The sequence below is a fragment of the Amblyomma americanum genome, chromosome 11, assembly GCF_052857255.1.
Source record: "Amblyomma americanum isolate KBUSLIRL-KWMA chromosome 11, ASM5285725v1, whole genome shotgun sequence".
Taxonomy (NCBI): Eukaryota; Metazoa; Arthropoda; class Arachnida; order Ixodida; family Ixodidae; genus Amblyomma; species Amblyomma americanum.
In genome coordinates this window covers 85,551,030-85,573,355 of record NC_135507.1, presented here as the reverse complement: position 1 = coordinate 85,573,355, position 22,326 = coordinate 85,551,030, and the positions used below count along the sequence as shown (strand labels likewise).

Here is a 22,326-nt window from a genome sequence, read left to right as displayed (position 1 = left end):
AGTTTTGCCGACTGCATTCTTGCCAAAGTTGTGAGCAACCGTTTGTCGTACAGCGTCCCGTGTGTGTCGTACGATTTCTCGTTGCATAGGTTGCACGTGCTAGTCAAGTTGGAGGCTGTCTTGCGACAGGGATTCGAACCGACGACATATGTACCTTCAATTGCGTGCCTTTCCAGATTATTTACCTCTTCCATGAAGGCGCGGTTGAGGTGTCCACCGAGATGTGAGAGCGATTGAGGTGTCCACCGAGATGTGAGAGCTGTTGAGGTGTCCACCGAGATGTGAGACAGTTACCTCTTCATCAAGGCGCGGTTGAGGTGTCCACCGAGATGTCGGACAATTACTGCGTCATTTCGTTTCCTCAACTTGATAGGAAGGCTTTAACGTAGCTGTGAATCCTTCGCCCGCAGTTCAGGGCGTACAGGCCCGTAAGGATTGCTTCGTGGCTCGCCGTACTACAACCATATAAAGAGTGAAATACAACAGGCGGATGCGATTTTACGCAAAGCGTATAGAATCGCGCTTTGGCTACCCCATAACACCTCACCTGAAAAGCTCGTAGTCTTGGGACTGCACGGCACGTTCGAAGAACTACGGGAAGCGCAGCTCGTCGCCCAAATGCGCTTACTGCAGCAGACCCCCACCGGCAGAGCTCTCTTAAAGAAACTGGGCTACACCGAGCAAATTCGGGAAATACTGAGGACCGAAACGATCGCCGGTGAGTACCGCTGCCAGAGGTGGTGGGCATTTGACCTCAAAAATCTGTACCTCACCTCAACCTCAAAAATAATTTGCCGACCTCATTCATCCTCACATCATCAGTTGAGGATGAGGTCTCCTTAGACGCCCTCACCTTGCTTTTCCTGGGGCCACTGCTGACCTCACTCAACCTCAAATTGCGAGGTTGAGGTTGGCTGCTCGACCTCAGAAAACGAACGAAAAACAAAAAAAAAAGCGTTTAAGAAGTTTTCAGTTGAAAACAATTCTGAGAATCGTGTGAGACAGGAAAGCCAGAATGATGATGGTATTATTTAATAAGGTGTGTACAGACACTATTGATGTGCACGCAATAGGAGAAGCTTATAATCTGGTATGAACCCTCAGAGAGAATATGGCCTGCAGGCACGGGTGTCCCATACGCGGTTACCACCAGTACGTCGGTGAGTACTTTATATGTGTCACTGTTTGGCAACCTGCTTGGAAGCTTCTCACTCATTCACGCACGAACCGGCAGTTGACAAACACAGCCCTTCTACACCATCCACCATAAACTGGGAGGAGAGGCCGGGAGGTATTCACGATACTCTGTTCAGGCTTGAGAATAGTTACCGAGTATAAAGAAACTGGTCGTCGACGTACTTTCCAATGCGACGGTTATGCAGACGCATATCACTATATTATGGTTTTCTAGCTCTATCCGGCATAGCGAGAATGTTCTTTTCAGGCCTCTATATGTTGCCTTCGAAAACGTTTAACAAGCTGCGACGACTGTAGTACACCAGCAGAGGCACGTTGTATTTATGTCTGTGTAGAAGCGAGCGGCTTCTTTTATTCATGCGAAAACATTAGATGGCTCACTTTCAAGGTCATATCCGCAAACAAGTGTCCTCAAGAAACGGCGCCATGCGGCGTCACGAGCCGACGAGTCACGCGACGATGATGACGTCACATAACCAATTAATGCTAATCAATATAATTCGGTAACGCTATGACTCATTAGTATAATTATTGATGACATCATGTGAGTGTGCCGTCATACCAGGTCACGTCACAGCCATGTATTGTGCCATCAAACCTAGTCACGTGACGATGCTGTAATATGACATCACACTTGCTCACGTGACAACAATGTAATCTCTCGTCATACCAGGCCCCCATCCACCACTATTTCAAGATCCATATGGATCCCACATTACTAGGGCATGACTTATTATAAAGAGTGCCCACAACCCGGTCCACATTAATGACATTCGGATTGTCCAGCAGGCAAACGTGCCAGTTTTCATGTATGACATACTGCAAAGATCATGCAACGATACATGCCTTTGACTCTCGATATGATGGCGATGATGATGATGCTAACAGTGTATCCTTATGAGACCGGGGAAGTCTGATATACCGCTACCAAATTAAAAGTTACCAGGATATTGATTAAATATTGTACATTACCCAGCAACCAAGACAAATATTGTGCGGGAAAATAGGAATACCTGCAGCTAATAATTAGGGATGTTGATGTTCCTGGGAGGTCAAGACCCTCCCCCGTTTCCGCCACTTCCCTCCAGGTGGCGATGGCAATGGTTTCGAAATCCTGGGAATTCTTCGATGACTCGTTGAACCCGCGGCATTTTGAGAGAAAGGGCTAGATTACGTCTTCAAACACTCTGCCAACTATTTAAATCACACGGAGCAAAACAAGTGGCCTAGAGTGGGCAGCGCGAACCGCTCTCTCTCAAGAGCACCATGGCTCTCCGCTCAAATCTCCACGCAGGGAAATCTTTTCCCGAGCCCCCCACCCCGGAGGAAAAAAAAAAAAACGCCTAAGTACTCATACGCCTCAACAGAATTGTGGGTACCATTTCGTCAACCATTCTGAGACAAGCAAATTTAAGTCAATCACCTGTTTTCGTTCAAAACTGAACTAATCGATGGTACGCCAGAATCCTCGACGTTTTTTACCCACGAGCATCGAGCGAGCATTCTGCGAAGCCGTTTAAGGTGAACGATGGGTCTCTGAAAAATAGTTAAAGGAAAGATAACGTGTAGTGCCTGGTCGTCTGCAAGGCAGGCCGCCAACCTTACTGATCACATACGAGAAAATTAAGAAAGAATTATCACAAACATACAAACAAAAATCGCACACTAAAAACAGAAGCGAACGACAGTGTGCCTAATTAAACGTCATATTAGAAGGTTTGAAACATCGAGCATGTAATCAGTCCCATTCACACATCTTCATTACAAAAAAAGGAAAAAGGAAATCAGCTACCACATCACCATACATTCATTATAATTTTGCATTTTTTCGCCGCTAAAGCACCGCTATGCTGGTGCTTCCGCCTCGTGTTGCGATGTTTCGGCATAATAAGCGAATTTCCGAGAAGGGAACAAGGAACCGGAGACCAAAAGAGAGGTTATTCGGAAGGATAAAAAAGTGTAATTATATTTGCATCTGCTTGCGTTACGGAACGGGAATATACAGAATTAGTGTAAGATTCGAAAGGGGAAGTCACCGATGAAAGGCTTGACGGTGTTATACAGGTTTTTTCTGGCTTCGTGCTTTTTTTAACAAATCAGCAGGTGTCCTTGTTAGGATTCACCTGAATCACATTCTCTCGCCTGTGCCGACTACTCGAGTTTCTGTTAAGTCAGCTTGCAATGTACAGCAGGATCCCCTTTATTCGACTGCAAGGCAAGAGCCATGACGTCAGCGCCGGCAACGAGCATGAACACGAAGCAGTCTTGCTTGGGGCCATCCGCGCTGCGATGAATTTATTTCGTGCTTGTTGGGCAGAACTTATTTGTTTCCGGCATCAATCAAAACTACCGCGGGTCAACGTGAGTTACGTGCTTTGCGCGCTCCCGGGAGTTTGAGCCGACCGGCAGGCAGCCGGCTGCTACGCCAGCGGGGCAAGGGGGAGGGAGAGTGGCGTGCTGTGACAGTAACACTCCTTCCGGGAAGACCAGAAGGGTGCGTCTTCCTGTAGGCTCGGACTGAACAGACATTACGGCGCAGCAGCGGAAGCTAAGAAGGAACTGTGGCATCCGGTTGTCCAAACGGGGGAAACCGAACACCAGGCGTCATTGCATGAACACTGCGGTGATGCGCTTAACTCCGCTTCGGAAGCGGCACTCGTCGGAGTAAGACGTGGCAACTGCAGAAAGTCTCGACCTCCAAATTTCGACCTCACTGAATGACGACCTCACTCAACCTCAAACTCACGCGTGAGGTTGAGGTGTGATTTGCTGATCTCACTCACAAAATTTCGGGCCGTCGCCGCCCTCACCTCAACCTCACCTCACGACGTAAGGTTGAGGTCGACCTCATGAGGTTGCCTACCTCTGACCGCAGCACGCTCAGGGTGGCACCTATACCAAAAAATATGGATCCCAACCTCCACAAAGACCGCATACAGGCAAGGGCCAACCGCTTACAGAAAACACACGCATCCCAGGACACAACAGTGTACGTGGACGCTGCCACATACGCCATGACCAGGGGACAAGACGCGAACACCGCAGTGGCAACGGTAGTCAACTCGGAATCACACGAGATTACCAGCGCCTCATTGCAAGACTGCACGATAGCCGAGGCTGAAGAGGCGGCCGTCGCTCTAGCGGCAGCGGAGGGCTGTCAGAATGGGCGGTCACTGACAATTCATACTGACTCAGAAGCAGCCTCTGTCTTTGCGGCAGAGTCGGTCACAGAGCGCTCCGCATACTCCGCTCTGTAGACTGCAAGACACAACAGACAGATGCAGAACCGATCAAACATAAGATCATCTGGGTACCGGGGCACACGGGGGTGACAGGAAGCCAAGAGGCGGACAGGATAGCTCGAGGATTTACTAACTATACCGAGCATCCAACGTCGACGACCTTCAATCAATCAATCAATCAACTTTATTCAGCATTTTTTGTCCTGAAGAACAGAAAAAAATGCTAGGGTAGGAGCAAAAAGCCACAAACTCAGTAGCTTGACGAGGCTCCCACCCCTAATTGACAAGGCCAACAGATTGTCACGTTATTACATATATATACACACACACACACACACACACACACACACACACACACACACACATATATATATATATATATATATATATATATATATATATATATATATATATATATATATATATATACATGCAGGACTTAGAACCAGCGAAAAAAAAAGTATGGAATGGAATGTGCAGTAAGACAGGTGCTATGTCTGAAATAGTTTTGATGTGAGAAATGAACATGTATCTGTGTTAACTCGTCGCAGACTATTTATACATATGAAGATTACAATTCAACGCACAGAAAATGAAAGAAACATATCTAGCAGGAAAACAAAAAAGAATCGCGTCAACAGCTCCAAAGGGTCAAATATAATCGGGTGTACACAAGTTCACATAATAGAAGCAGGAAAATAGACGATGATAAAAAGATACAATACATCCGCAATACAAAAGCAGTTTGTGTCGGAGAAACATAATTAAACTCATATGTCTTCAAGAATAAGGTATTTCTGCCACTTGTATTTGCTAAGGTTATGTATATCTATATTTTTATTTTGTAGGAAATTCAAATATGTAGGCATGTGGTACTGCAGCATGTGCCGACCCTGATTAGTGCGGGAAGAAGGTATAGACCAGTGTTCTCTGTTTCTGAATATGTAGGGCACTTCTAAAGGTCGATGTAAATTACATAAGTTGAGGAAAGTTTCGTTGTTAGTTTGAACACTGTGTTTGTACTTCATAATGAGGTTAAGTTTATGTATGTGGTGTATGGGGAGTACATTAAACGAAGCAAAAAGTTCTCTTGTATGGGCGTTATATGAGGCATTTGCTACATGACGAATTGCTTTCTTTTGTAATAGCATCAATTTGGTAAGGTTGGATTGAGTTGTGTCCGTCCATACAAGACTGCAGTAGTTAATATGGGGAGCGAAAATTGAATTATAAAGGATTAACTTAATTTTAGTCGGAAGCATCGTTCTAAACTTACACAGTACGCCACAAGCTCTTGCCAGGTTTCCCGCCACGCGTTCCACGTGGGCATTCCAGTTTAGATGTTGATTGAACGTCACACCCAATGTTTTTATTTCTTTAACGACTTTACAGTACCTCGGGAATACTCGGCCATACTAAGCAACTACAAAGGCAGCAGCATGCGGCACACACCACCGCACAAATCCTTAAACAAAGAAGAGGATGCTGTCACATGGAGACAACTACAAACGGGGTCATATCCAAACATAAACACACTAAGTAAAATCCACCCCACAGTTTACGAAAACAAGTGTCCGTGGTGCCATGAAAACACTATATCACATAACATGGCCATGTCAAAAATTCGACGTCGTTCCAAGTATACCAAACCCAAGTGCGGAGCAATGGGAGGCTATGCTCTCCAGCAACTGCCGCGATGACCAGATCGGTCTGATACGGCGAGCTCAGCTGACGGCAGCATCCAGCGGAGCCCTGGAATAGGGCAACCGACCGTTGCTGGGGTGGACTCATCTGAACCGCATGAAAGCACTTGCGCTAGAGCTCATCATATATCCTACCCTATCCTTTCCTCAAAAACCAATTTTCGTGTCAGAATCGCGACGCAACCGTTCGTCGTACACCGTTGCGAGGGGTGTCGTACGATTTCTCGTTGCATGTATACCACTCGTCTCTTATGTTTGAGGCCAGTTGGCGACAGGTATTCGAACCAAGTGCTTCGCTCGCGACGTTTGTGGATTCGGCATTTGTGGAATCATCGGTAGGAGGCGCGTCTTCGTTTCATTTCTCAGTGCTCAGCCTGCGCCGTGGTCAACGCTCACGATGACACACTGATGCTTTCGCCTTCACAGCACGCAAGCTGTCTTAACTGCCCTCTGAATTTCTTTGTATCAGTCGTGGACACAAAGTTCTTTCAAACTCCTATCATGCGTCGCACAGCATCCCCCATTTATTTCCATAATGTTTATTTGCACAAAGCGTATAATCACCTCCTACCCCTATCCTTTCTCCATATCTCTCCCCTCTTTCTTTCCCTCTCCTTGTCCTTTCATTCCCGCCAGCCACAGCTCAGGTTTCGATGGCAGCTAGATGCCGCGGCTAGCAGCATCTTTTCCTTCCATTGTTATTTTATTTATTAATAAATAGCCACTAACAATTAACAACCTTAAGAAAAGTCTGTATGGAATCGGGACGCCGGTCTGAACCGGTAGAGGCAAAAATTGGAGCGGGCACTTAAGCTCCGCCGTAAGGGTTTTGACGCGTTATCGTAGTGGGTTAGGCTTTCCACTCTGAGCAGTTTGACACCTTTGAGCGCATTTTTCTTTTTTTCAATTGATTGATTAATTACACACAAAATTATCGTAATCAGCATCATCAAGCATTGGCTTTTCATTCTGAGCATTCCGACACCTTTGAACCCACCTTTTTCCATTTTTTTCATTTCTTTAATGAAATAATAGCAATGATTTCATTAACTTGTTATCGCCTATCGCACATAAGTCAGTCATCAATCACTATAGTCACAAATTATCCTGACCTGCCGGAGCGACGCTACTGACTGGCCGCGGCCGTGGTAGCTGCGTGACGTCTGAAAGAATCTGACCAATAGCCATCTCTTAAACCACACACGCAGGAGCGCTAAACGGAGGAGGGCTCGAGTGTGAAAAAGTCGCCGGAAAGGGCTCGCCAACTTTCGTGCGTGACTGTGGCTTATCTGCTGCGTGTAGAAGTGTATATACCATTTGGCTCAGGTGTTTACGGCAACACAGTTGAGCGAGTTTGTGTACTCTCCTCAGCAGGTGTTTCAGAGCCCCTTCAGAAGTGATGCTTTGGGGACCATTTTTGCTCAAACTTTTTCTCATCCCCAATCCTTCGGTCAATATTTGAGTGGTTCGAATTCGGCGCATGCATTGCAATAAATTTGACTGTTTGAACGGCGATCTCATCGCGAGAGGTCTCTTATTCGTTCCACGTTTTCGTCAGTTCTTGATGTTGACGGCTTTCCTGACTGTGCGCCATCTTCAACGGATTCGCAGCCTGCTGAAAATTCTCCGAACCATTTAAAAACAAGGGTCCTTGACGAAGCAGCCTTTCCGTATGCCTTTTAAAGCTATGCAAATGTTTAAATTTCGTTGTGTCTGAATTCGGAACAAAACTTGATCGCAGAGCGTTGCTCGTAACTGTGCTCACTCATTTTCGGTACGCCGCCGCGGTGGCTCAGTGGTTATGGTGCTCGGCTGCTAACCCAAAAGACGCGGGTTCGTCCCCGGCCGCGGCGGTCGCATTTCGATGGAGGCGAAATTCTAGAGGCCCGTGTACTGCGCGATGTCAGTGCACGTTAAAGAACCCCAGGTGGTCGAAATTTCCGGAGCCCTTCACTATACGGCGTCCCTCACAGCCCTGAGTCGCTTTGGGACGTTAAACCCCCACAAACCATAAACCATTTTCGGTACATGACTTTACGAAAAGTGCACTCACAGTACACCGGTCAGCTTGACGAGGTTCCAGCATTAAGTGAAGGTGTATGGGTCATTGAACTCTCACCACCATTGAGCACAACGTCTCGTTGTTGCCAGATCAAGCGCTGTGAGTGCCATCTCGTTGCATTGTCTATGGACCTCGTAACAATAATAATTAGTTTTGGGGGAAAGGAAATGGCGCAGTATCTGTCTCACATATCGGCGGACACCTCAACCGCTCCGAAAGGGAAGGTATAAAGGAGGGACTAAGATAAAAAAGGAAGAAAGAGCTGCCGTAATGGAGGGCTCCGGAATAATTTCGACCACCTGGGGATCTTTAACGTGCACTGACATCGCACAGCACACGGGCGCCTTAGCGTTTCGCCTCCATAAAAACGCAGCCGCCGCGGTCGGGTTCGAACCTGGGAACTCCGGATCAGTAGCCGAGCGCGCTAACCACTGAGCCACCGCGGCGGGTATTACAGACCTCATATAATTTCAATATTTCTAATCGCTGGCCATCCCGTTTCACAAACGATGTGTGGAAACGTTATTTCGGAAATATCTTTGTGAGTAAAGAAACTGCGACTGTTGTTGAAACTCTGCTTCCATCAGTCATGTCTGGAAACTTTTTTTTTCTTTCAAACGGGACGCATGTCGCGCCGCAGCAATGGAGTGGCTCTCTCGCGATAACGTATACGGGCATTTCGTACTCATTCAAATACGAAATATGCAGTCCAAGCCCCGGCTAAACCTCCGTCTTGATTGCTGAATTACTTTCAAACCTGGCCCTTCCTTATTGAAGAGACAGCTGTATTTCTCCTCATTTCGGCAAGGAAGCCTTGTAAAGGAAACCGCAGGGTATGGAGAAGGGACACGAACTTGTTTCAAGCCCCGAACAGTCGGAATGTTTTATAACTTGATTCCTCCTTGCAACATACCGGGTGTTTTAGCGAACACTTTCCTTTTTTTTTTCAAAATATGTGCTTTTGAGGTAAAAATATGGCTTTTGCTGTGCGAAGCCAGTGCACATTAAATATCCCCAGCTGGTCGAAATTATTCCGGAGCCCTCCACTACGGCACCTCTTTCTTCCTTTCTTCTTTCACTCCCTCCTTTACCCCTTATTCCCTTACGGCGCGGTTCAGGTGTCCGCCGATATATGAGACAAATACTGTGCCATTTCCTTTCCCAAAAAACCAATTATTATTATTATTATTATTATTATTATTATTATTATTATTATTATTATTATTATTATTATTATTATTATTATTATTACATAGTATTACCGGTGTTGGCGGACACAGGAAAGCCGCTGAAATGTCTTAATAAGCTGGTTAAATAATTTCCGATAATTATCCATCAGTGTCGGCATTGCAGCCGAGTCGCGCTCCGCGCTTGTACATCTACAACAATGGCTCTTATGCTTTGTGTTTTCGTAGATTTTTTTTTTCTAGTCCGGGTCTCTTTAGGTCAGAGACAGTCTGAGCTGCAGGCGCCCAGGGAGTTCAACCAACCGAGTGGCGTAACCGTTCTACAGAAGCATCCCCGGTGCATAGAAGCAGCAGCAGCAGCAGCCGGCGTGCCGTTGTCGTGTATGCGTCATTCAACGGGGTTTTTTTACTGGGAACATCGAAGTGAAGCCGCGCTTCTTTCCATGTCGTCATCGCGCGTCCGCGCCCCGGGTGTGCGTCACAAGTCCGGCGGGCGCTGCTCTCGCAGGTGCTCGCTTGCGGCGCAGGTGGCCGGTTATAATAGAAAAAAATGAAAACGAAGTAAGGGAGAGGGCAAGTGAAGTGGAAAACGTCTCTTCTGAGCGCGCGCTATAGAAAGCCTGTGGACGCGGCCGGCCGAGTTGATTAATGTTTCGTGCTCTTTTGACGTAGCTACGCGTGCGGTGACGTTTCCCGTGACGTCACGGTCGAGGACCTCGTCGCGGGCGTTGACGTCGTCCGCGGCGCTTGGGCCCGCCTTGGAAAGAAACGACAAAGAAAAAAATAATCAAATGAGAGAGCGGAAGCCCGATATGTGTGCGTGGGGGTGAGGGTGGGGTCCTTTGTTGTTTGGAAATTTCGAGAGGAGCCGAGAATAGCCACTGTGCTGAGAGCATTATTCGTCTCAAGCTACTGCTGCCGAACTCTTTGCAGCAGCTTGCGGCCTATAGTGCTTTGTGCGGCTGCGGAAAACAAGGCAGCCGTTGGAAGGGGAAACAAAATTTAAAAAAAACCTAAGAAGCTAGGCGGCGTCGACCTCGTGTGTAGGGCTTGACGCATAGCAGACGACAGTTCACGGCGCGTCGTGTCTTGCCGTCTGCGCATCATTCAGCTCTGGGTTGCGCGACTGCGGGTCGGTTTTTGACTAATTTCGTGCTGCCTTCACGGATAATGCTGTCGGGTAGCACTCACTCTTCGAAGGTATATACTATGCCGTGCGCTATACTATGCCAACAATGACATTCCTTCGGTGCAGTGCCAATTGATACGTTGGACACGCGCGATTATGCATGCGTTGTACGCGTTTGTTGCACGCGCAGAATACACTCTAACCACGAATACGCATGTATGGGAGTAGAAGGAGAGTAAGCTGACATCTAGAGCACCCTCTTTTATGAAATGGAGGATAGGTTACTCCCTTTTTATACTCGTTTCTGTTTAGAGTGTATGTTTCCTTTTAGCCTGAAGGCTGGCTCATGGACGGAGTAGTTTGTGCGTTGCGCACATTAAATAGGTGAAACCGGAGCTGGTTACTGGCCATGCTCGTAGATGGCGCCACGGGTCTTGTGTCGCCAGCGTGCGCATTACGTAATGATGGCAGCTCACACGGCGTTGTCGCCTCGCTCAGCATGTTCCACCAGGACTGCGCTTCCGCCTCTTGGGCCTCCTTCGCGCCGTGCGCTGGCTTCGTCCGTCACGAGACTTCGAAGACGCTGTTGTCGACGCATGCGCCGCTCTGGTGGCGCGAGGCGCAGCTGCTCGGTTTAGCTACGTTAAAACCCTACCACTTTCTTTGCTTGTTTTGAAGCGAAAGCTTCACTACGCTAGGTAAAGCCGATTTCGCCCTGAGTTGCCGGTTGGCCTTGGAGTGAGCCAGAGGTCAAGCGTGGCTATAATAGGCCTTACCATATGTGGTACGCCGTGGTGTCGCACCACTTGACATTTCGAATCGGCGGTAGAATAGGCCGCAGCTAACTGCAATGTCTACGGCCAACTGCATCTGTGACCAGCTAACTGCAATGTCCACGGGGTAAGCTAGAACAGCCGAACTGACGCAGTTCTTGTACTAAACAATGGGTATCTTTCTCAATTTCGAGCGGGGCGCGCGCACGTTGGATCGTCTTGCTATAGCGCTCTCTGATTGGCTTTAAGCGCACGACCTGGATATGACGTCATTCTTGTAGCGCGAAGCTGCAGCCGTCTTCGCACAAGCATAATGCGTGCAAGAGCCAGCCCCAGCGGATGTGACGTCAGGAGCCGCTCCACTACGAAGCTTTTTAATCTTACCAATTGCGAGACATCCCGTAGGGTCCCATGTATCAAGAAACGGTGCTCCGAGCTGGCCAATATTTGGGTGTTTACGGATTGGTGCGCTTCAGTTAAAAACCTTTGTCGGAAATCACTAAAGGTACTCATGGGAGAGCTGGGTTCGGTTCTTAATCCAGGAATCCATTGTCTCTTCCAGCCTTTTCGACCGCGGCTTGCCCTCACATTTCAACGTTATGTGGTCTAGCGAGGGATGCGAGTCTTCGCACCTGTGACAATCCTCCCTATAGCTAGTCGGATACATGCTGTTATATAAGAGGTTTGGATTTTTCGGCAGTCCTGGGATTGCTTTTTGTCTAGGTCCTTACGTGAAGGACCATAACAGCACCTATAAGGGTGTGGTAGTGTTTTAGGCGATCAGCGAAGGACAAGACTACTTGTCTTGAGGGTAGCATAGGCGTCTCGCGGTTGGCGTAAGCCTATTTGCTCCCTCTTTTCCCGTTAATCCTTTATGCCCCGGCATCCAGTGAATGTGTACCGAGGTGTAATTTGGATTTGCTATACTTTCATGCAGAATTCTGAGAGCGTTCATGTAGGACCTGCAGGCTTCCTGCGAGTCTGTAACAATTGGTCCGCCAGCTGTTTACGATCCGCTAGAGCTGTGGCGGCCCACTCAGCTGCTGAGGGTCTTTTTTTTTCTCTTCTGTGCCGATGGAGGCGTTTACTAGTTGATGCTGTTAGTTAGTGGTCCACCACCACTGCCGGCGACGTCCGTGGTTCAGTACGGTAAACTGTGTTCGTTGCAAAATTCCAGATTGTTAGATAAACGCACAATCGGCTGGAAACAAAATCAGTGAAACAGATGCGTTAACAATGATCCGTAGACATAACAGTAATAAAGAAAAACAACACTTTTCAGAAGAGAGTGGTGACGTATGGCGGGAGCTTTTATTTGCCGCTTCCCGATGACGCCGCCATCCGTAATCCCCCGTAATGTGCTGCTAAGATTATTGAAGCTAAAGTCAACTGGTGGTATAGCGGACAATACGATAAAACCCGGAGATGTGGCATTGCACGGTACTGCACTTCTTGAGGGCATCGGTTGTTCCTCTGCGATAGTTGTGTGGTATACAGAGTGTGTCAGCTAGGAGTTTACACAATTCTTAAAAATATGCTTTTTCAGATAGAAGAGCGCTGTTTTCGGCATTTCATTGTCTGCAGCGTAGTACATCATCATACAACTAAGAGGTGCTAGCTAGCAGGCTGGATAAATAATATTGAATAGTTAAATTTTTAAGTGTTACTCTTAGGGGCCTTAATTATTGAGGGGCGTGTAGCCCACCGTAAGCAATATCTATATCAATTTTTAGAATTTCGAAAACGCGGTTACTCTCGGCGCTGTGGCCCAACAAATTACGGTTACATCGCGCCAAAATACATGCGCTTTCGAGAAGCTCGCAGGCAAAGCAACCTCTCCAGTGGACGCGACTCGTCGATATAGCCAAAATTTGTTGGGGTTCTGCGCCGTGGGTAACCGTGTTTCGAAACTCTAAATATTGATATGGGTATTACTTACGGTTGGCTACAAGTCTCAGTAATTAAGGACCGTAACAGTAATATTTAAAAAGTTAACTATTCAATATTAGTTAACCAGCCTGCTTGTTAGCACGTCCTAGCTGTATTCTGATGTACGCACTACACCGCTATGCCGGAATAAGTGCTTTTCTAACTCAATAAAGTCTATCTTTAAAATTGGTTCAAAGTCTTAGTTGAAACACCCTCAATACAGGCATGGCGTATTTGTTGCAACGCGAAGCGGCATGTTTTCGGGCGGATATAAATGACCCGACAGGTCGCCTTCGTTCAGACAAGAGCTGTCCGCCGGCTGCGTGCCGACCAAGAGTGAAATATTTGTTTAAACGACGACTGAGGGTGCGCGAGAAGCCTAATTTGCATATTCCTTCAGCTCCTGGAACCAGCGCTTTCCCAGTCCGTAGCGGCGGCGTGTTCGAGGCTTGCAGTCGGTTTCGAGGAAAAGAAAGGCGCAGTAAAGGGAAGGGACGAAGGAAGGTGTGAGAAAGAGAGAGACGCCGTATTGGAAGGCCCTCCATTGACTGTCACATCGCTCGTGGTTGTGCTAACAGAGCGAAGGATGAAGCCGAGAACGTCACTCGAACCTGCGGGGACATCTATATTAGAACACTGTACAGAATCACAAGGTGGTATACGATACCCTCCTCCACGCAAAAGTCTAAACATGGAGCGGTCGGTGGCCAGGAGGCCGCTGCAAACGCATATACCCTGACCAACACGTGCTAAGGGAAATCCACCGTCTGCACGTACGGACACATGTCCCCTGCGCAGGCAGACACGCGCCTTCTATCACACTGCACGGGCTAGCCAAAAGCAAACGGCAGTGGTATACATAGTGAATCCCCAACAGTAAGATACTGCGCTGTCCAGACGATCAGCTCCTGCTGGTCGAACGAACTCGCCGCACAGCAGAAGCCGCTGGCGCCCTAGACCGGAGATGCCATCCATGACGACTCCGAGAATCTTCACTTTTATGTGGAGCGTTAAATGTTTTTCAGTCAATCAATCAATCAATCGCACAACATACGGGCGTGTTTGCGTTTCGTCTCCATCGAAACTGTGAGCAGCCGAACGCCGTAAGCACTGAGTCACCGCGGCAGGTCTTGGAACTTAGCGCGGGGTGCTGCTGCTACCTGCCGTGCTTCTTAGTTAATCCCCGCGGCGTGCTCGGGGAGGAGTGTGTCGGTGTTCTTGGCGCAGCTGTCGGGATCCATAACCATCGATCACGGCTTGCAGAGCAGACCTCTCTCTCTTCACCCGCCGCTTCGGCGCGTTCGCGGCGGCCGATCGGGTGGCGATGCGTACGTGGGCGCGGAGTACTGCGGAGGCATCTGCGCCTCGGTCGGACTGAGGGTGCTGAGGCAGCTCACCCGTTGTCGGTGCGGCCGAAGGAAGAATTACAAGGAAAGCGCACGCGTGCCTGCCCACTGGCTCGAACTGAACCGCAGTCGCTGCCACGTGCAGACAGTAGGAGAGACGTGAGAGGGAAGATTGAAAGAAAGGACGCGCGTCGCAACAACCGCGTCATCTAAAGCGACGACGCCGTCGCCACTCTTCCTTCGAAGGCGTAGGGGTTTGAGGGAAGTGCATGGTTCTAATAATAATAATAATTGGTTTTGGGGGGAAAAAGGAAATGGCGCAGTATCTGTCTCACATATCGTTGGACACCTGAACCGCGTCGTTAGGGAAGGGATAAAGGAGGGAGGAAGGAACAAAGAGGTGCCGTAGTTGAGGGCTCCTGGAATAATTTCGACCACCTGGGGATCTTTAACGTGCACTGACATCGCACAGCACACGGGCGCCTTAGCGTTCTTCCTCCATAAAAGTGCATGGTTCTCTTCGGCGGATTCCGCATGTCAATGCCTCATGGCGGCCTATTTGCCTGCAGTATAGTCGCGACTTCTCAAGCAAAACGGTGCATGTAGGGGGCTGTTGTGCGGAACAGATTCGGTCTTTTCGTGTTGCTACCTGCAGTACACGAAAAGGCGGTAGCGACACGATAACGGTAGCCAGATAGCATTCGTTGGACAACCTTTCAGTGTGCTACAAGTCAGCGAACACATTACGGGACGAAAAGGAGTTGGGCTACACTCTATGATCGCTTTGATCATTTCAATCTAGGCCGAGGCTTCGCACAGGCGACATACTTTTCCTAGAGGACAGGTGGATGGGCACCCCCTGGGTAGCGGGTTGGGATGCGCCGGTGTGTGGGAGGCCCTGTTGAGGCCTCCGTCCACCTTGGAAGGTGGAGGTTGGACGGGTTGGCTCCTCGCTTAGGCTGCTGACTTAGATTTACCAGACACCTGATTTCCGGGAGCGGGGTTACACCAGCTAGCTGCGTGCATTTTAACGCGAAAGCATTATGTGGCTCATCGGCAACGAAACCCGCCGTCGGCGTCCACCGGCTGCAGTAGTCCCAAAAATCCGAGGTGACGTCACCGTGGTGTCAGAGAAAAATAAAACTTCTTCCAAAGGACTTTCCCTGGACTTACGGACTGCGAAGTGAGCATGGAATCCATAGACCACAAAAAGCCTTGTTTTCTTCTTTAATGCCAGAGGCCACAAAACCGCGTTGCTTCCTGGCGACGAAAGGCGAACCTATATATGCATTGTCTTACGAATGTGTGCTGATGAGTATAGGTGTGTCATTGGAAAGGAAGTGGGAAAATAAGAAGTAAAAAGGAAATAAAAAGCAGTACTTTCGCTTTCAAGGCACGTAAGCAGTCTAAGTGCCCTCCGTATTTTTTTTATTCATCTAAAAATGCGTATACGGCGTGCATTTGTAACGAACCTGCCGAAGGTGTACTCGAACGTAAAACCGCAGGGTGTGAATGGGAGTCGCGAGGGAGATGTGTCGGCGGCGGCTCTGCTTTATCGAACAGTGCAGGCGTCGCTGACCGTGACAGTTTCGCGTCCCTCCGAGATTTAGGCGAGAACGTCGAAACAATTAAGGCCGAATGCTCTCCAGTCGCATTTTCCGGACGCGGTCTCCGTGTGCCGGCCTCGCTGCAAATCTCGCAGCAGTCGTCGATGCACGAGCTGCGGACAAGGCAGCAGCTGCTTGCATTTGCATATATAAACATATATATAAAAACAACACTCGCTGAGCGTTTCTCAGAAGTGACCCAACTTACAACGGCACGGACGTATACAGGCGAAAACACCTGCACGTCTACAGTGACTGATGCGGGCATCTCAATCGAGGCGTCCTCTGTGGTCGTGATTGACCGGCAGAGCTGATTCTTGGGCCAGTCGGTTGGTCTTACATACGCCGCCAAAAGTTTACGGGACGTGGCTTGGCGAAGATTGGTTTCCATGCAGGGCGCAGTATTGCTTGAGGAGGAAAAACGCTAAGGCGCCCGTGTGCTGTGCGATGTCAGTGCACCTTAAAGATCCCCAGGTGGTCGAAATCATTCTGCAGCCCTCCGCTACGGACACATCTTTCTTCCTTTCTTCTTCCACTCCCTCCTTTATCTCTTCCCTTACGGCGCGGTTCAGGTGTCCGACGATATGTGAGACAGATACTGCGCCACTTCCTTTCCCCAAAAACAAATTATTATTATTATTATTATTATTATTATTATTATTATTATTTCGCTCCTCGCAATGGGATGTCGTCGGGGGTGAAAGCCCAGCTGCGCGGTTTTCGGTGGTTCACCTGTCGTAGCAGTGGCCACAGAAGGCCGTTGACAGTGCAGTAAATTGTAATCATGTGTCAGGCGTAAGTGTGTGTATATGTCAAGTTTTCCGGCTTTTGAAGCGTCCTGGGCCAAACTTGCGGGCGTCACTGTTCCCGCGACGTACAAAGGAAAAAAAATTAATAACCGCGCACTTTGCAGCTGCTGGTCGTCCTCGCCTGCAGCATGTGCGGTTTGTAAGGGAAAAAAAAAGAAACAAGAGCGCCTTCTGTTCGTTCCCGCGCACCGAGGTGTGGCTTTTTGTACGAATAGCCTCGATCGTCGAATCGCTCGCTGTAATTGTAGTTGAGTGTTTTCTTGTTTTTGTTCGTCGGCATTTGTATCGCACTGCGCCCGTGCCTCCACGTGTGCAACAGCAGCCGTGCTGCACCGCTCTTCCCTTATTGTGTTTTAAAGTACAGGAGCAAAAATGGAGCGTCCCTGGTCTCTGCCGCGTAGGTGACGTCACGTGACGTTGTATCCGCAGTCGTAGCTCTGCGCCAGCTGCCGCAGGCTCCGCGCTACGAAACAGCTGCAGCGCGCTCTGCTCTCGGCCTGTAATAAGGGAGAGTAATTACTCACTGGCATCCACCCAAGCGCAGCCATATGGCTACAAAGGAAAGCCATACAGCTTTCTCACAAACTTCGCAGTTAAAGCTTGCCGTCCCGGTTACCTCAGTTGGAAGAGCGACTGCTTCGGTGGTCCCGGGTGCGAACCCCGGACCAGGACGAATTTTCTTTCAACTACGCAGTTTCTGAGAACGCTGTGTAGCTTTCCTTTGTAGCCGTATGGCTGCCCTTGGGTGGATGCCATTGAGTAATTACTCTCCCTTATTACAAACTTACTCCACCGGGGAGTGATTCCCCTAAAACATTTGACCGACCTGTTCTCGGCCATTGTGAAAGTACGTATGTTGGGGGAACTCCATCAAGATGCGGCAGATTCCAATCGAGGGAGTAGTTACACGTTAGCGTCCTCACGCGTGCCATGCGGTTTTCTCAAAAACTTTAAATATTCGTCCTGAGGCGAGGCTCGAACCCGGGACCACCGCCTATATGGAACAGTCCCTCTATATATACTGAGCTAGCGCCGGACGGACAGCGGGAGCTGTATACAGGGAGCCATCGTCGTTAGCAGGGGGCTTTAGACACCCATGCATTTGCGAACTGTGTAGACGGTATTCTGTAAGCCAGTATAAGACAGTTCGCACAAGATAAAAAATTCGGAGAAGAGCGCTACGCGCACCGAGGCCCTGGTTAGGCTAGGTTGTGAGGGAAGAACAGGCCCGGTAGCTATGCCGGCGGGCACCTGAAGCGTGCAGAGAAGGAGGGACGAAGGTGGGGAGGGGTGCCGTTTTACGTTCCACCGCTGGTTGGTTCTGTCCCTACATGCGCGCGCTACGCGCATATATAGGTAAGCCGTGGCTGCGGGGCAGGGCTGCAGTGCGTACCTGCCATTTGCTAATCCCGTGGAGAAGGCCTGCCAGTGAGGGAAATATTTTGATGCACGACGCACGTCTCGATCATGGAGAATAGGAGCCGGTCCACAATGCAGCCCGGAAGACGTGGGCGACGTGTCGGGCTAGGCGAGGCCGGAGAACGGGACAAAGGCCCCGCGGAAGGAATGGTGGAGCGGCTCAACCCTCCCACTTAAAAGAAACATGGTGAGATAGGAGGCTCGGGCCTTCCTCAAGCGTGTGCTTGAGGACAAGTTCAGTATGTACAGCCTTTGTCAGAAGTAACCAGGCTGCACGTTCTGCTTCTTATTCGAACAATAGAGCCCTTACGGCTTCCCTAAAGGTCAAACAGTTTTCAGAAGGTGAGGACAAGGGTTCTCCTTACCATACAGAGATTTGTAGCTTGAGAACTGGCATAATATAGCTTCGATATACGACTGAGAAGCAAACCACGCAGCCCGGCTACTTTTGGTAAAGACTGTGCGTTTTGCATGACCAAGCCGTGCGTCGCAAGATACATGTGTCAAGAAGCGAAACATGCAGGATTGTGGTGGTGGTCTTTGTGCGCCGGCGCAGGGTTAATCTCGCAGTGGTCTATCGTGTCGGCAGTTGCTCCGCTTGAGTCCCTTAATTGAACCGTTGTGTATCTACCACTGTTTCGTGAAGGCCAGTGAAACGAACTGAGTCGTAGTATGACACTATGCTCGCACACCTCACAGAAAGCGGGTGGGCTGGAAGGCGAAACTAAAAGGCTCGCCTCCCGTCGGGGGAACGGAGCAGCGAAAGCGACCCCTCGACTGGGAAGCATGGTCCCCGTTCTACCGGGATGAGGGACCAATCAAATTCCGAGGGCCCCACACGTAACCGACGGTCCCCTTTCGTCACCGGTTTGGAACTGGTGGTCGACTGCACCGAGCTCGAGCGGCTCTTGGTCGGAATTCGTCTTTTTCATGAGGTATGGGGCGCCCTCTGAAAAGTGCGCGAACCCTTGTTGAATGCAAACGCACGGGGGCGACGCAGACGCGATCCGGTTCCACGGAGCATCACCTCCGCCAGCGAAGTGTGCACGTGGTAGCTAGCGCCATCTGTCGCTTGCGCCTGTCGCCAACATGAACTGCGCATGCGCAGTAGGGGCTGGTGGCCCCCTTATTTACGCTGAGAAGGTGTTTATTACAGCGAAAGCTTTACTAAGCTATGTCGGCGGTTCCGTGTCATCAAAACGTGTCCGCAGCCATTGTGAGGAACTAGAAAGAGAGAACGTCAAAAAAGTGGTGATAATCGAAGAAGGATTGTGTGAGGATGCGGCGCAAAAGATTTTCTGACGATCGGATCAGTAGTTAACCAATTAGAGCCAAAAACGTGCAAAAAGTGGCCGTGGCCAGGGCAAAAGTGCCGCCAAATTTGAAACGCCGGAAGTGTGGGCGGAGCCAGCGCGCGGCGCCAAATTTGAAAGTTTAGAACGAAGCGTGGTGGGAATTAGACGAATTGCACAAATTCTCAGGCAAAGAGGAGCAAATAGAGGCGACGAGTGGCGAGGAGACGTCAATGCTTTCGCATTACTCCAGTGCGGGCTACCGCAGTGATCTCGATTTTTTTTTAAATATCCGGATATCTTGGGCCCTCTAACGTAGATGTCCGGAAAAGTAGAGGCTGAGGTACGACTCCAATGGGAGTGAGAAGGCTGTGCTTTTTTTTTTTTTTGGGGGGGGGGGGGGGGGGACACAGGGCAGCACTGTTGTGTGGAGTTACGTGAATTATTTGGTCGTGCAGTACTGAGGTTTCCTTTTTTGTTGTTGTCAGCCTTGACAAGAGGTAGGCGCACTACAGCTGCGCGACATTAATGGCAGCGCTCCCGGAGGAAGCCAAACCCGGAAAAGCACGTCTTCCGGTTCAAAAATACACGAGCAGGCTATCGACGCAGCGGCGTGCAGAAAACGCTTCCTGGCAATTAGTGTAACGGTCGCTGAAAACAAAACGAGTGCGCCAAGAAATCTGCGCCGGGCATTAGCGGGCCTCTCAATTTCGAGACCGATGTGGGGAAGACCCGCGACGAGGCCCCGCAGGTGCCTGGGGAGAGTGGAGCCGCGCGGAGACAATATTGCGCTCCCGTCGTCTCAAGCTCCCCCCTCTGGCCGCGATATCCTTTCGGTCAACATCGCCGTCCTCCTCGGAGACACACACGCGGTGCCCAGGCAAAGCGCGACGCTGTACGCGTGATTTAATTAGCGCCCCGGGGCAGCTAGCTAGCTTCTCGCTGTGGACCGGGAGTTTATCTTCTCGTCCGCGCCCTCCTCCCGTCTAACCGCCCTTTTATACGCCTTCGGGGCGCCGCGCTTGGCGGCGCCACGGTCGCGTTTTGTTTCTGCCAATCACGGGACGCCTTTTTTTTCCGGTCACGTGGTGTCTCTAGTTGGCGGTTCTCGTCTGCTCCTGTTTTCGTGCCGGCGGGACGCGGAGCGCGTGAGCGAGTTTTATAGCCTTCGCGTTGGTTTCTTCGATTCTTGTTTTGCTTTTTTTGTTGTTCCTTTCCCGAGAGGTCTGGCCCTTGCTGCCGTTTCGTCACGCACGCGGCAGCCGCCCCAATTACGGCGCTCCGGTTGCATCACGAACCGAACGCGAATTTGCGTCTTCTGCGATGCTTGCGTGTGTGCGCGCGCGCTTTTGCATCGGCCGTGGCGTATGTGTTGTGTGAGTTGCGCGAAATGCGTTCGTCGTGTGTTGCGTCACGGGACGAAAGAACGGCGTCGCGAATGAAACTGTGTATCTACTCGTCCCTGACGTCGTGATGTTACATCATCGCGATGAAAACTGCGTCAGTGTAGGGGCGCCGCTGTATGTCGTTCAGCGGGGGCGAAGGCAGCGTCGGAACTTGTTTGCGGACAACTGAGTTTTGCCGCGTTTATGCGCCGCCGGAGAGATGCCGCTACGGCCGGCCTAAGTGGCATTAGTTTAGAAAGGGCCGCCGTGAACGGACGACCTTGGCTGGAAACGCTGGCATCCGGTAGGCTGTTTGTTCATTTATTTATTTTCTTGCTTGTTTGCCGTAATAATAATGGAGAGACAGCGATGAGAGGTGGTGTGCACATAAACACGGCAAACTCCAGTCGACATCACTCGCTCTGACGTGCAGCACCGGTCATAGTAATGCGGAGCACGCTTGGTAGATGAAACCCCTCTAGCGCATTACCTTGAGAAAATTAGAAATGCCGCTGGTGCGCTTGGGTTGGAATCCAGGAAACCAGTAAATCTTCTCTACTTGCGGTCGCACCCTAGCTGAACTTACTCTGCCGCATCCATCCCTTGCTATCCGAGAAGCTCGCGCATACCGCAGAATTGAGCTCCAATTCCTGTGATTAATCTTTGAGGGCTAGCGAATATTAAGTTCAGCAGGACCGGGCGATTAATGTCAGGAGGTGAATAATTGGACGGGACACTTAAGACCCGCTTTAAATGTATGACGCGATACGGTAATGGTTTGATTCCCGTTCAGAATGTCGTTCTCTACATTCACAGACCTCTAGGAGTCCTCATATTCCTCTGCGCGCGCAGTTAAGCGATGCGCCACTGCCCGGAGACGGCAGGTGCTGCTCCTAGCGGTGGGCCTCCTTATACGGCCTAGGTTGCTCTTCCCGAGCGACCAGTCGTTAATTTAACTGTCATCTGCCACGGGGGGCGCTTTGCTCACTATCCGGTGGGCAGGATGGGATGAAGCCACAACGTCACGTGACTTCGATGGCCCACCTACCTCCTATAGGTTGCTCTCTGGGGACTTACCAGAGCCATATGCTCGTGATTTTTCGCTCACAACGCCGACATTGCATTTTTTGGTGAACGTAATTTTTGTCGAGAGCAGAGGTCGGTTCAGCCGAAGTGCATTCTGCGCCGGCCACGATTGGCTCAGTATTGATGCGTGAGCATTAGAGGGGTCGCATCGGGAAAAAAG

The 22,326-nt window shown here is 49.8% G+C and overlaps 1 protein-coding gene across 2 annotated transcripts in view; it reads left to right on the top strand.

Moving 5' to 3' along the window:
* Rab3 (RAS oncogene family member Rab3) overlaps nucleotides 1-22,326 on the top strand; it is a 69,069-nt gene that overhangs the window by 12,531 nt on the left and 34,212 nt on the right. The window contains exon 1 of one of the 2 annotated variants that reach the window (XM_077644807.1): nucleotides 21,268-21,384. The exons of the other annotated variant lie outside the window; for it this stretch is intronic. The gene's annotated coding sequence lies outside the window, so the exon portion shown is untranslated. Of the gene's footprint in view, nucleotides 1-21,267; nucleotides 21,385-22,326 lie in introns of those variants that run through there. 2 annotated transcript variants of the gene reach the window in all.